Genomic DNA, 14,202 nt, shown 5'->3' with positions numbered 1-14,202 from the left:
GACATGGTCGACCCAATAGCACTAGGGCCCCAACACCTACAAGATACCATCACCAAGATCAAGCACATCCGAGAAAGGATGAAGACTGCCCAGGACCGCCAGAAGTCCTATGCCGACCTAAAGAGGAAACAAGCCGAGTTCAACACCGGGGACAAGGTTTGGTTAAGAATCTCGCCCACACGAGGGGTGATGAGATTTGGACGAAAAGGGAAGCTCAGCCCACGATCCATCAGCCCCTACGAGATCATAGAAAGAGTTGGGAACCTAGCCTATCGCCTCGCGCTACCCGTTGAACTAGAACGAGTACACAACGTATTCCACGTATCCCAGCTAAAGAAATATGTACACGACCCGAGACACGTACTTCAACCCGAGGTCGTGGACCTCGACGAGTCACTAGTATACGAAGAAAAACCCGTGAGAATCCTGGACACCAAGACGAGGACCACACGACGTCGAACCATAGAAATGGTGAAAGTTCTCTGGACCAATCATGGGACCGAGGAAGCAACAAGGGAACTCGAGAACACGATGAGGGAACGCTACCCCGAACTATTCGCACCAGGTAATTAGAAAGAAGTTACTCGACAAGGACCAAGCTTCGGGGACGAAGCTTCCTGTTAAGGGGGGGAAAGTGTAATACCCCGTGTTACGATCCCTAAAATCAATTAAATCATTTAATCAATTACCCAAAAGAAAGAATTAAATCACAATAATTAATTAGGAAAGGCCCGCCATAGTCCACGGGCCCTTATCCCTAAACCCAATCCTTAGTTCCAAAAGAAATAGAATTAGCAAGCCTATAATATTAGTTCCTAACTAGGACTCCTAAATATATAAATAGGGGACTTAAGAGGCACCTAGAACGCCCCCACCACAATAAACGTTCCACCACCCCAAAGAGTTCCAAGAATTCCCTTAGAAGAAATCAAGAAAGCTTAAAGAAAGACCCTTCATAGCCAAGGAATTAATTACGGCTAAGAGGTAACCCATGTCTCAACAAAACCTATTTTCATAGTTATGATTCCCCTCTTAGGATTTCCCCATATTATTGTGTATTGATGATTTGTATTATTGATGATTGAGGGGATGATTTCCATGGGTGATCTTGATGATGAAAGGTTCTTGATAATTATGGTGTTCTTGATGATTATATAACGTTCTTGATGATTATATGATGTTCTTGATGATTCTAGGATACTCTTGATGTTTATGTGATATTCTTACCGAATCTTGATAGTAGAAGATGAATTGTGTCCTTGTTGATTTAAAAATGATTAGAACCCTAGGTTGTATCGTATGGAATTATTCTTGATATATTGGGTGGGATTTCGCATGATTGGGTGTTTATTATGTCTAGAAAATCATGATAGGTTATGTGCCATTTGATTCTTGATTTTGATCCGTTAATTGTCTACGTGTGTTATCAATTGCGTTTGAAAGTGTCTAAGCATGGTTTCGGGTTCCACAAAGGTTCCCGGGGCGTTTTTGATGAAAAAGAGTCAGTGGGGGTAGGTGGGGGTAGGGGACCCACCACCTACCCGCGGCCAAATCGGGCAACGCCGGCAGCGGGCAGCCGGGGACCCGCTGCCCGGATTTGTAGAACACCGGCGGGCAGCCGGCGGGTGACCCCCACCCACCGACTACCCGCTGGAAATTCCCACCCTTCGGGACCCCGGCTTCCCCGTTTAATGTCCCCCGACCCCCGTGGTGTCCCAACGGACTCCGTTTATCGTGCCTATGTCTAGTTGGATTTTCTGGTACCGTTCGTAGGTCGTATGAATCTTATATATTGCATGCTAGTTGAATTGGTATCCCGTTGACCTAGGTGAAAGAAGTATGAACCCCTTAGGACTATTCTTAGTATGTGAAGGATCACGCATAGGTTTTGTTATACGTTTTCTCCCCCTTCCCAATGTGTTAATGTGGGTTGCATGTGCTTGCTATATGTTATGTGTGCATGTTACCCCGACTTGGTTGAGATCAATCGGGCTATACGGGCAGTCGGGTGGGCTGAGAACCATACCGGCTGTTACCACAGGCTGGTAGAGACCGGTCAGGTATATAAATATTATATAGGACTAAGATCCACTATACGGGCAGTTGAATGGGTTGAGAACCATCCCAACTGTTAACCAGGCTGGTAGAGACCGGTCAGGTATATAAATATTATATAGGACAAAGGTCCACTATACGGGCAGTTGAATGGGTTGAGAACTATCCCAACTGTTAACCAGGCTGGTAAAGACCGGTCAGGTATATAAATATTATATAGAGCTGCGGCTCATCGGTCGGTTGCGATCGACCCCTCCGTGCTGTGAGACGGGGCAGGGTGCTGCGGGGCCGTGTCAGAATGCGCTGACCCTCATGTATAGGCATGCGATTGGTCCTGTGGCGCCAACAAAGTGTGCTATGTGATGAAGTATGGATGAGTTGTTGTTATGATTATCTTGGGGATGAGACTATGGGATTTGTACCGGAGATCGTATATGTTGGGTTATGATTATTAACTGTGCTTATCTTATCTGTCTTGCCTGTTGTAAACTGTATATGCTTGGTATAACTGCTGTCTGTGCTTAGCCCTATCTGTTGAGTCTATCCCTGTTTCAAAAGCTAGAGTTCGTAGGAGATATCTTCATGTTCAAAATGGTTTTCGTATATATATATATATATATATATATATATATATATATATATATATATATATATATATATGTATTGTATTTCAACGCGTTGGAATGGGTTACCAGCATCTCTCGCTGAACAGATATATTTGGCTTTCAGGCACAGAAGAGTAGGTCACTGGAGCGCGCTAGAACTTGGAACGTAGGAGTAGATAGCTTCCCTTTCAGCCTGCATGCCATAGCACCCCGTACTCTTGTATTATGTTTTGGGATTTAATGAGATTTCACCTTTATTTTATAAGTTTTAAATATCTTGAAAATCTGGGGTGTTACAGTACTCGTAAGCCTAATCCCAAATATTACAATTCCAACTACATAAACCACACCACTGTTCATCTGTTGCCCAACTCTCTTGAACCTTCTACTGTTACTCAGGCCTTAACTACTGTTGCTCAGGCCTTGAAGGATCCCATGTGGCGTGAAGCTCTGGACAATGAATATGCTGCGTTGTAGAAGAATGAAACTTGGGTTCTTGTGCAAAACACTGGTCAGCGAGCTATAGGCTGTAAATGGATTTTTCGTATCAAACGAAAATCAGATGGTACGGTTGAACACTATAAGGCACGTTTAGTGGCTAAAGGTTATTTGCAAGAACCCAGGCGTGACTACTCTGAAACCTTTAGTCCGGTAATGAAGCCGGTTAGAATCCGGGTAATTCTCACTATCGCTTTAAGTCATCGGTGGCCTATTCGTCAATTAGACGTGAATAATGCATTTTTGCATGGTACACTTCATGAAGCTGTCTATTTGGAACAACTCCCGGGTTATCGCGATGTTCAATTTCCTTCACATGTTTGTAAGTTACAGAAGGCGCTTTATGGCCTTAAACAGGCCCCTCGTGCCCGGTACATAGAATTATCCAATTTCTTATTGGCGTTTGGGTGGCTTATTTTATGGTGTATGTGGATGACATAATTTTAACTGGTAACAATACATCTTTTTTGGATAAGTTTGTTACCGTTTTAGATCACAGGTTTTCCATTAAGGATCTTGGCGCTCTCCATCATTTTTTGTGGGTAGAAGTGGTACCTACCTCCTCTGGCATGTTTTTATCTCAAGGTCAGTACTTAGCAGATATTCTTAATCGGTTCAAAATGGAAGGGGCAAAGGAGTTATCCACGCCTATGGCTTCAGATATTACACTTCAGGCCAATGACTCTAGGCATGTGATAGATGCAACAGACTATCGGCGTCTAATTGGTTTGTTACAATATCTATTGATTACTAGACCAGATGTGGCCTATGTGGTAAATAAATTGTCTTAGTATATGCATGCGCCTAATGATGTTCATTGGCAAGCGGCAAAATGTGTGCTTCGTTATCTAAAAGGCACATGTCATCATGGCTTATTCTTGAAATAGGGATTGTCTTATGGTGCTAACAGCCTTTTCAGATGCTGATTGGGGCAATGTAAATGACAATGGTCGATCCACTACTGCTTATATACTTTATCTTGGTACAAATATTATATCCTGGAAGTCTGTTCGTCAGAAAACAATGTTAAGGTCATCAACGGAAGCTGAGTACCGTGCTTTGGCTCATGCGGCAGCTGAGCTAATTTGGGTTCAGAGTCTCCTTCGAGAAATCGATGTTATCTTATCTCAACCACCAAACTTGTTTTGTGACAATTTGGGGGCTACATATATGTGTAAAGATCCCGTTTTTCACTCACGAATGAAGCATGTTGCCTTGGATTACTTCTTCGTTAGGGTTATGGTGGTTGATGGTTCTCTTTCTGTGTGTCATGTCTTTTCTCATGATCAAGTGGTTGATATGTTAACTAAGTCGTTGGGTCGTGTGTCGTTTCAGCGGTTTCGGTCCAAGATTGGCGTAACTGATGGTTCCTCCATCTTGTGAGGGCGTGTTAAGCAGTAGTATTCTTTGCATTGTTTTAGTTTATTTCTGTTATATTTATTCTCCTTTAGACTAGGACTTTTATGTTATTTTCTCTTCCCTATACAGTATATATACGTGTACATGTTTATGCTTGAATACACATTATCTTTCACATTCTATAAGGGAAACATGTTATTATTATTCGAGAATGTGCAATAGGTAATTAAACCACATATTATGACCCTAATCGACAAATGACCACAATGAGATAACCTATCTTAGGTTGTCAACCAACTCAAACCAAATATACCAATAGGCTGCTCACTACAACCCAAAAGAAAAAAAAAAAAAAAAAAAAAAAAAAAGGAATCTGACTTTTTGCTACCCTTATTAAAAGATGGGTAGTGCGTGGTGGCCAAATCGTAAATAAATGAATAAGAAACTGCGTCCCTTTTTAACTAAAAGGGACGTGATTTGAGAAAAAAATGTGATCAGTTTCTGTTATCCTTTCTCTCAGAACGAGTCAAGGAAACTCATATTATATTAAAAAAAATGATTAGGGATGTGGAATGAGGTTAAACAATTCCTCTCTAAAAATGTTGACATGAAAGGTATGGCTGAGGCATCCTATGTCATTTACATAAAGATTCATAGGGATAGATCTCACGCTATTTTTGGTCTATCACAAGAAACCTATATCAACAAAGTTTTACAGAGATTTCCGATGAAGAATTGCTTACCGAGTCCTACTCCTATAGTGAGAGGTGAAGAATAATTTTGGGTACCTCGGGTATGTTCAAGTCTGTACCAGACCAGACATTGCATTTGATGTTGGGATGTTGGGTCGATATCGGAGTAATCCGAGTTTTAACCACTAGAAAGCTGCAAAGAAGGTTCAGAGGTAAAGGGTACCATAGACTACAAGCTTGTGTTTAGGCAGATGGACTCATTGGATGTCATCGGATATTCTAATGTTGATTCTATTGGCTACATGGATTCATGAAAATCAACTTCATGGTACATCTTTATCATGGCTGGTGGGGCAGTTTTATGGAGAAGTGTTAAACAAACTTTGGTCACCACTTCTACTATGGAAGTTGAGTTGGTTTCATGTTTTGAGGCCACTTCTCAAGGAACGGCTTAAGAATTTCATTTCTGGGCTTAGAGTTATAGACTCCATTTCTAAGCCATTAAAAGTTTATTGTGACGACTCAAATACGGTCTTCCTTGCTAAAAACAATAATGGGCTATTTGGTTCACAGAATAGGCCTGGAATGCATAGCGTTCCCAGTATTAGGCTTATTCTTTTGTTTGTTAACCACTATATTCCCAGGAACATTGTTCCCGGGAATGACATATTCCCCTTCCAAGGGGAATAGAGATTCCTGGGGGGGAGGGGGGGCTGGTATTAGGCTATTCCTGAGTTCTCAGGAATAGCCTAAAGTTTCTATTTCCTATTTTACCCCCTATATAAATTTATTTCATATTTCACCACCACCACCGTCGCTACCGCCACCACTACCACCACCTCCACCACTAGCACCACCACCCCAGCACCGCCACAACCATCACCACCTTCATCGCCGCCACCACCACCCCAGCAGCACCACCGCCACCACCACTACCACCACCCCAACACCACCACCACCATCGCCACCACCATCATCACCACCACCACCGCCGCCGCTGCCACCACCATCATTGCCACCGCCGCCAGCAACGCCGCCACCACCACCACCGCCACCATCACATATTTTTATAAGGGTATTTATGTCTTTTAAAACATATTTCATTTCTATTCCTTAAATCAAGCAAACACTGTAATATAATTCCTAAAGTTTATTCCTTCCGCGAACCAAACAATATAATACAATTCATATTCTATTCCTTGCATATTCTATTCCTTATGGAATAGCATTCCTATTACCTCAAAATTCATTCCGTGAACCAAACGTGCTGTAAAAGTGGGAGTCGAAGTAAGCATATCGACACCAAGTACTTGGCTATTAGGGAGCGTGTAAAAGCTAAAAAGGTTGTCATTAAACATATAAGCACTGAGTTGATGATTGCATATCCCTTCACTCAAGGCTTGCATTGGTATCATCATTCAATTAAGTTCAAGGATCATGTTAAAAAAATGGAGCTTGTCCCCACTTTGTAAAAGTTGTATACATTTAGTTATTTTATGGAATTCTTAAAGCATTCAGACATTTTCTCATTTTTGTGCACACTTTATCCATTAAGTTTCTGGATACCACATGAAGTACTTAGAGAAAGAATTACATTGTGATCATAGTAGATACTACTCACATTAAAGAAGACATATCTCTGTAGTTCATATTTTCTATTTCTTTAAGTTTTGCTTGTACCAAGTAGAAGAATATAACAATTTTCTGTAATTAAAAGCATGTTAATTATGGTGCAAGATAAATTGGGTCTTTATGACAATTAGTGGTACCATTAAGGAATGTAACGAAAATAACAACTTCCGTTACAAAGTCTATATTGATGACATATAGATTATATAAGCTAAGATCCTAGCAGTGCTTAGATTACACTAAAAAACACACCATCATATTGAACTGAACACTAAGTGAGAATACTCATTAGAAATTGCTATTACGACTTGGGCATCAACACAAGTTACACAACATTACAAAGAAACAATTGGAGGTTAGATCGTAATTTATACATATACAATTCATGTATGTATGTTGTATATGTTTTATATTCCGATATCATAAATATCTCTCTTGATTGTTTTGCTTAAATTTGGCTTAACGCCTCGACGTACGTCAAGAGTTAGGCTTCATATGTTTTAAATTGAACATGACGTACTTAAGCACTGATATAAATTAAACTAGCTCAGTGCGGATAATTTCCTAGCTTTAAAGTAATATGTTAACAGGATGTACAATAAGCAGTAAGTGGTAGTGTTGTAATAAATGATTCTTTTAAGGAAAAAAAAAAAAAAAGTTATCAGTGGACTGTGTCATCAATGGCTTATAAATATACTAGTTTTTTACTCGTATTACACGATTGGGATAATGCTCAATGCTTTTTTTTTAAATAAGTACTTTAAAGTATATTAAGGCAAGATTATATTGAAATTGTTCATGCATAGATAATTGAAGGTTGAATTTGCGTATTTAAAAAGGTAATTCTTCTCCCAAAGGTTGAGTCCCCAACCCCAAGGGCCCCCCACACTCCGACCCGACAGAGCATTGTGGGAAGTTGTAAATCACGGTGACTCAATGGTTCAGCAGACAGGGCCAAATGTTGGTACGCACAAGGACTCTGCCCACTTTGGACATAATTCACGCATTGCCGCCGCTGAGGTTCAAACCTTGGTCTCTTCTCTCAAATACTATCCACTAAACCATTGAGCTAAGCCCGTGCAGGTTAAATAGGTAATTCTAAGTTTACAAATGCAAGATAATATAGTCAATATTGATTATAATTGTCAATAAAATAATTGTATATGTATGATTGAAACCAAATACGGGACATAAGGGAGAACAAGAAAAAATTAGGGCATAAAATATGAAATATATACTAATATTGTTTGAGGAGATTCCGACATTAGGATTTGTGGTTAAGTTCTATTAAGACTTTAATATTAGAATTAGATTAATGGTGTAGTTATAATTCTATATTAGACTTTAATATTAGAATTAGACTAACGGTGAATTAACTGAAAAGTTAAATGGATAATCATATAATGAAGGATAAATTAGAAAATCTTAAAAGAAAAAAAAATTAAAACCTGAACAATATGAACCATTCATTTGATTTAATAATTTGGCGGTCATTTTTTCTACCCAATGTTAATAATTAAATAAATTCGCTGGTCAAATCCGCTTGTATAATCCGCTAACGTTAACCGCTAACTGCTGATTGTCAAACAAGGACATTGCGAGGTAGTTCTAACTTGTTGTGTGATTTGAATACTCTCTTTGTCACAAAATCTCTCAAGTAGTTAATATGGTTGGCTTTATTAATTATATTTTTTTAATTTTTTCATGATATTAATAAAATACTTGGTAAATAAATATATAGCATTATTTTATGTTATAATTTTGATATTTAATTAGAAAAATAGTGCACAAAAAAGATAATAGATAATGTAGTAAATATAATCAATTGATGAATTTGAATATAAAAATTTTTACATTTCAGAAAAATTAAGACAATATAACTAATGAAAATATTTCTTTTAATTAATTTATTGAAATCAATGAGTAAGTTAACGGTGAACTAACGGCAATTCTTAAAATTTTAACAGAATTAGTAACGTTGTATGGGTATTTTAGGAAATTTTAGTGTAAAATTTAAATCTGATCAATCTTTTAATCAATCTGAGCCATTCATTTGATTAAAATTGTGACCGCCATTTTTTCTACCCATTATAGGCCTAACTCTCTTGGGTTCTTATTAGTATAGTAGATATTGGGAATAACTTATTATTCAAAAATTAAGTATATATGTTACTTAGAATTTTAAAATATATTTTTTTAGGAAAAAATGTGTCAATATATAGGTCACTATTTTTTTTATTTTTTTTTTTTTGTAATTGAGTCATTGAACTTAAAAAATAAAAAAAAAATAAAATAAAAAAAAAAGTGCCCAATCGAATCATCAAACAAGAAAAATAAATGCAATTGGGACATTTTATGATTTATTTTAATGCAATTTGAATAGAAAATATTTCAATCTTTCATCATAACTAGTATGACTGAGGAAATGACGACTCTTAGTACATACCATTTAAACAATATGATCATATTCTATCGAAAAAAGTTAGAAAGATATCACAATTGCACATATTTTACTTGTTTGATCGTTAAATTGCACACTTTTAAGTTTAGTTACTCAATTGCATAGAAGCGATAAATTTAGTGGTTTATGTGACATTTTTTGCTATGTTTTATTTTATAAGTTGATAAGTGCTAACGTTACTTTAGGGAAATAGAAATGAAGCACAATGCAAACATTCCCATGATCCCATCGTTGGTTCCAAGTGTTTTATTTTAAAAGCTTTCCCATTTATCAATTGGATTGGATGGAAGTGAATCACTTTATTTGATTGATACTCTAACAGTTGAATATATGTACTCTAACCGTCATGATGCTCAAAGTTGGGCGCCTTACTCGAGTGAGTGGTATCCAACTCGGTCGAGTCGACGCTCAACTCAGTCGAGTGATTTTATTTTTGGTTGTTCGGTTACTCTTCTTCTATATATCCTCTAGTCATGTACTCAACTATCCATTTAACATATATATAGTTTACTAGTTTGAAAGATTATAATAGTCTGACAACTCATAATCCTAATTCTCGAATGAGAAAAATTGAGAGGATATACTCAAATTATTCGGCCACCTAGGCGCTCTAGGCGTTAGGCTCCCGGGCGCCCAACTAGTGTCCAACGTCTTCTACAACATTGTATATATTATTAGGATACTTATTGAGTTTGATAGGAAGCTAAAGGGTGTTCATAAACCATCAGGAGGTAGTGAAAGGTTACCTTTTAAGGAAAGGTAGGCCAAGTATTTTGTGATCATAAGTTGACACCTCTGTGACGACTCTCTTTGAGGGAAGGTCACATGATCAAATCTGGTGGTGGATTATAGAGTCAATAGTACTCAAACAAAAAATCCTAATGTTTCTCCATTATTTGATGAGTTGCTAAAACTCAACCTCGTTGACTTACCAAAAATGAAGCAACCACATAAAGCATTAAATGTGAATAATTCAAATAAACAATTGACAATTAAATTTCAATCTCATTTGCAAAAGTTACTCAATATGGACAGTGATGAGGAAGGTGGGAGATGACACAAGAGTCCACTCCCTTTCACTACCAAGTCCCATAATGTTAAATTTAATCATAATAATCCCCACGATATTAAGCAAGCTAAGTTTCAAGGCTTCACCATTTCTCACATATTATGAGTTAATTCCATAATAAGGTGAAAATTTTAAAATTTTACATAGATTATTTAGAAAATGAGTTGTGGCATCAAAATCTACATAAAGCGTGATATTTTGATCTTCATTTATTGCAAGAGCTTGCAAAAGTTCTTCGGAGTGGTAAGAGTGATCAAACCAATTCTAACACTTTAAAGTAGTGTTATTTTGTTTTCCACATATTTGACTAATCACAACATTGTTTTTTTTTTTATTGTGGACATTTGAGAGTTTGGGCCACCACGAAATTTTTTGAAGTTATTATTTTCTTCTATCTGTAAACTCTGAGGTTGGCTTTGATTGGCCGCATAAATAAATATTCTTCCTCTTGAGTTAAAGTGACCACTTATATCTCTTCCACATCCACGATCGTCGTAATAAGCTTGTTCATGATTAATTGATTGCTCACTATTTATTGCTTCAAGTTATATCTCTTGCTCATAACTTTTTAGAGACAAGGTAAATTGATGATTATATGATGGATATGGTGGTTTGGTAAGCATTGCCATATGAAAGTCCTTGTATTTTGCATCGAGACCTCTTGTCAACTGAAACTCTTTGACAATTTCTTCTAGACATTTTGAGTTGATACCCAATTTGGTCCCTCGACTATTAAAATTTCACCACTTTGATCCTCGACTTCTAAAATTGTATAATTGCATCATCGACTATGCAATTTCTCACTGAGTTGGTCCTCAGCCCAAATTGTCGTTTGATATACGTTAAAATTGAGGATAAAAATGTAATTTCATTGTCTTTGCCCTCTCGGATGTCTATTTTCATCTTAGTTGTTCGCTTAGTTTACAGAACGAATAAAGAAAAAAACCACCAATTCTTAAAAGCTAACCCTAATTGCAAACTAAATGACCTAAATGTTGAAAGTTTGTCCGAATTTCACCCCAAAATCATAACCCTACAACAATCTTAGCTTCTACATAAAGTCATGTTGGTCACTGTTATTTGTAAGGTATTCATCAAGAAGAAATGTTGTTTCGAACTACAATACATGTACGGTTCTTTTCTTTATTTTTTTTAGTTAGATATTCGTTTATCAAATTATCAAATTATCAAATTGGATTCTAAGCAATACAAATACTCACATTTTCGGATTCACACAGCAAAAACCTACAACCTGTCGGATTGTCTTTTGTCTATAAACTGCATATCTTCTGTTGTTGCCTACACTGACAACTATGCCTCGTTGAAGATTCTCTGTTTTCAAACACCATTTTATTCTTATTGGTTGATGACCCATAACTATCTTCAGTGCAGTTTGGTTGCATAGTAGATAGAAGAGAAAAAGTAAATAGCGTTTAAAGGTAAAATGGGAAGGAGATGAAGGCCTAATTCGAATAGGAAGGAAGGAAAAATGTAATCTTAACCTAGATATATAAACGAAACCAGAAGCCAATTAGGGAAGAAGATGAATATTGGAACTTTCTATTTTACCCTTCCATTTTGACGATAAACAGATTGAGGACCATTTCAATTAACGTTTTCATAGTCGAAGATGCAATTGAACAATTTTGGAAGTCGAGGATCAAAGTGGAGAAATCCTAATAGTCGAGGGAACAAATCGGGAATTAACTCAGACATTTTTTTAATGGTTGCTAAGCTATCACAAATACATTTGAATTTTAGTAAATATTCATTAGGTGATAAATTGTCTTTGATCAATGTCATAATAGTTTATATAACAAATTAAACATTTCTTTCTCTTTGGGTATAGGAAAAATGGAAAAGTTTTATATGCCTCCTTAGCAATAGTGCTAAGTAACCACATTATTAGAAGGTTGTCATTGTTGAAGCATGTAGCATATGCCAAATTTGGTGTTTCGTTGCCATCCTTCTTTTAAAACTTCTGGTGATTTGCATTCCTTAATAGGCTATGAACCAACGAAAGAATTTGAGATTTTCAAAGCAAATAATTAATTTGGGTTAACTTTTTCGTGGTTACAAAACTAGAGCATTGGTGAAAGTTTTGAATAATGAACATGGGATCATGGGATCATGCTTTTAATATTTTGTTTTTAATTTTCAATCATGGAATCATGCTTTTCTTTCTAAGAAAATTTTGACTACATTCCTTGATAAAATAGGTTAGAAACCTCCCCCCTCCCCCTAATGTTAGAAACCTATATATATACATACCCATGAGAGAAGAAATAATGATGAAAAAAAAAAAAAAAAAAAAAAACTGTACTCTAAGCATAAATTACAGCAAAAGATTTGTTGCTAGCCATTGCTTTCCATGCAAATCAAGTCTTACTAGGAACGGTAACCATAATTTGAGAACAACAAATGGAATTAGAAGGATTATTTGCTATTAGTGATTGGCTATATATTCTTCACTAACTAGTTAAGATTTTGAAGTAATATTTTTATCAAATTTATGTTAGAAATATATAAATAAAATAGACATGTATCATATATAATCTAATCTCAATTGCGGAAGCATAGGATCAAGCATACCTCCTGCCATAGGTGATACCTTCATTGAATCATTTTGCCTCAAGAACTCCAAATGGGTTAAAAGTTTGTTGTTTACCACTAATCTCATGTAGTAATAATTAACTAGATGGGCGATGTAGTTGTAACTTGCAAGGCTGTAACATAAGCAGTGGAAGAACCATGCTTAAATAGCTTATGTGCCAACATTATAGGTTAAGTAACGGAAACAGTTGCTTCCATTTCCAACAACAACATAATGACCTATTAAACTTGCATTTGTATCACTTAATAGTGTCATTATAATGGAAAATGTTACAATTTACTGTAAAGTTTGGCCATGAGAAGTGTTGGAATACTAACACCAACTCTGCCATTAATCATGAAAGTGTTGAAGCTATTTCTTTTATTAGAAGTCAGGTTTTCTTGGTTATAAACTATTTTGCTTGATATCTCCCGCATCATCCTCTACTACAGCGCAATTGGATGGATTGCTTGTTACATCCTATATATACCAATATGTAAAAGGCAAAACCAACAAAGTCGTTGTAGTATAGTGGTGAGTATTCCCGCCTGTCACGCGGGTGACCCGGGTTCGATCCCCGGCAACGGCGTTTAATATTTTTGAACAATTTTTGTTTTTCTTGCGTTCTAGGAGAAACGGAAATATTAATTGACAAAAAGATCCGACCTGTGGATTCGAACCAGCGACTTAAGGATTTCAGTTAATAAAGAGTCAGACTACAGTCCTCCGCTCTACCAACTGAGCTAAGGTAGGATACGTTGCTAGGTACCTAATGAAATTTATTTATACACATTTGAAATAGTGAGCTAAGGTCGGATACGTTGCTAAGTCCCCAATGACATTTATTTATACACATTTGAAATAGGACGAAGAGAAGTACTCTTATTATGGTTTGAGACTATGAGCTAAACATGACTGCAGTTTGATTTTGATTCATAAAAATTATATCATGGACCAAGTCCATAAAAATAATACTAATACTATATAAATTGTCCATAAAATTACAGTAATATTTTAAGTTCATAAAAATATAATAGCACAAAGTTTTCAATTATCACTTAAATATATTAATTTTTATTTCTTTTTGTATAAATAAGATCAATATATAAAAATATATATGGTTAAAATATAATAGTTAAGATCTTTAAAGCCACACCTATATTCATATATTTCTTCGATATAATATTTCTACAATTCTATGATAAACTTACAAGAATTTATATGAACATACAATAATACGT

General features: G+C 36.3%; 1 non-coding gene across 1 annotated transcript; it reads left to right on the top strand.

The window, feature by feature from the left end:
- Positions 1–13,478: 13,478 nt before the first annotated feature.
- On the top strand, positions 13,479–13,550 carry TRNAD-GUC. The gene has a single exon. It is a non-coding gene; the product is annotated as a tRNA-Asp (tRNA).
- The last annotated feature ends 652 nt before the right edge of the window (positions 13,551–14,202 follow it).

This window comes from Ipomoea nil, unplaced genomic scaffold (assembly GCF_001879475.1).
Source record: "Ipomoea nil cultivar Tokyo-kokei standard unplaced genomic scaffold, Asagao_1.1 scaffold1034, whole genome shotgun sequence".
NCBI lineage: Eukaryota > Viridiplantae > Streptophyta > Magnoliopsida > Solanales > Convolvulaceae > Ipomoea > Ipomoea nil.
Note: the sequence above shows the minus strand (reverse complement) of the source record. Positions and strands in the feature narration are given on the sequence as shown.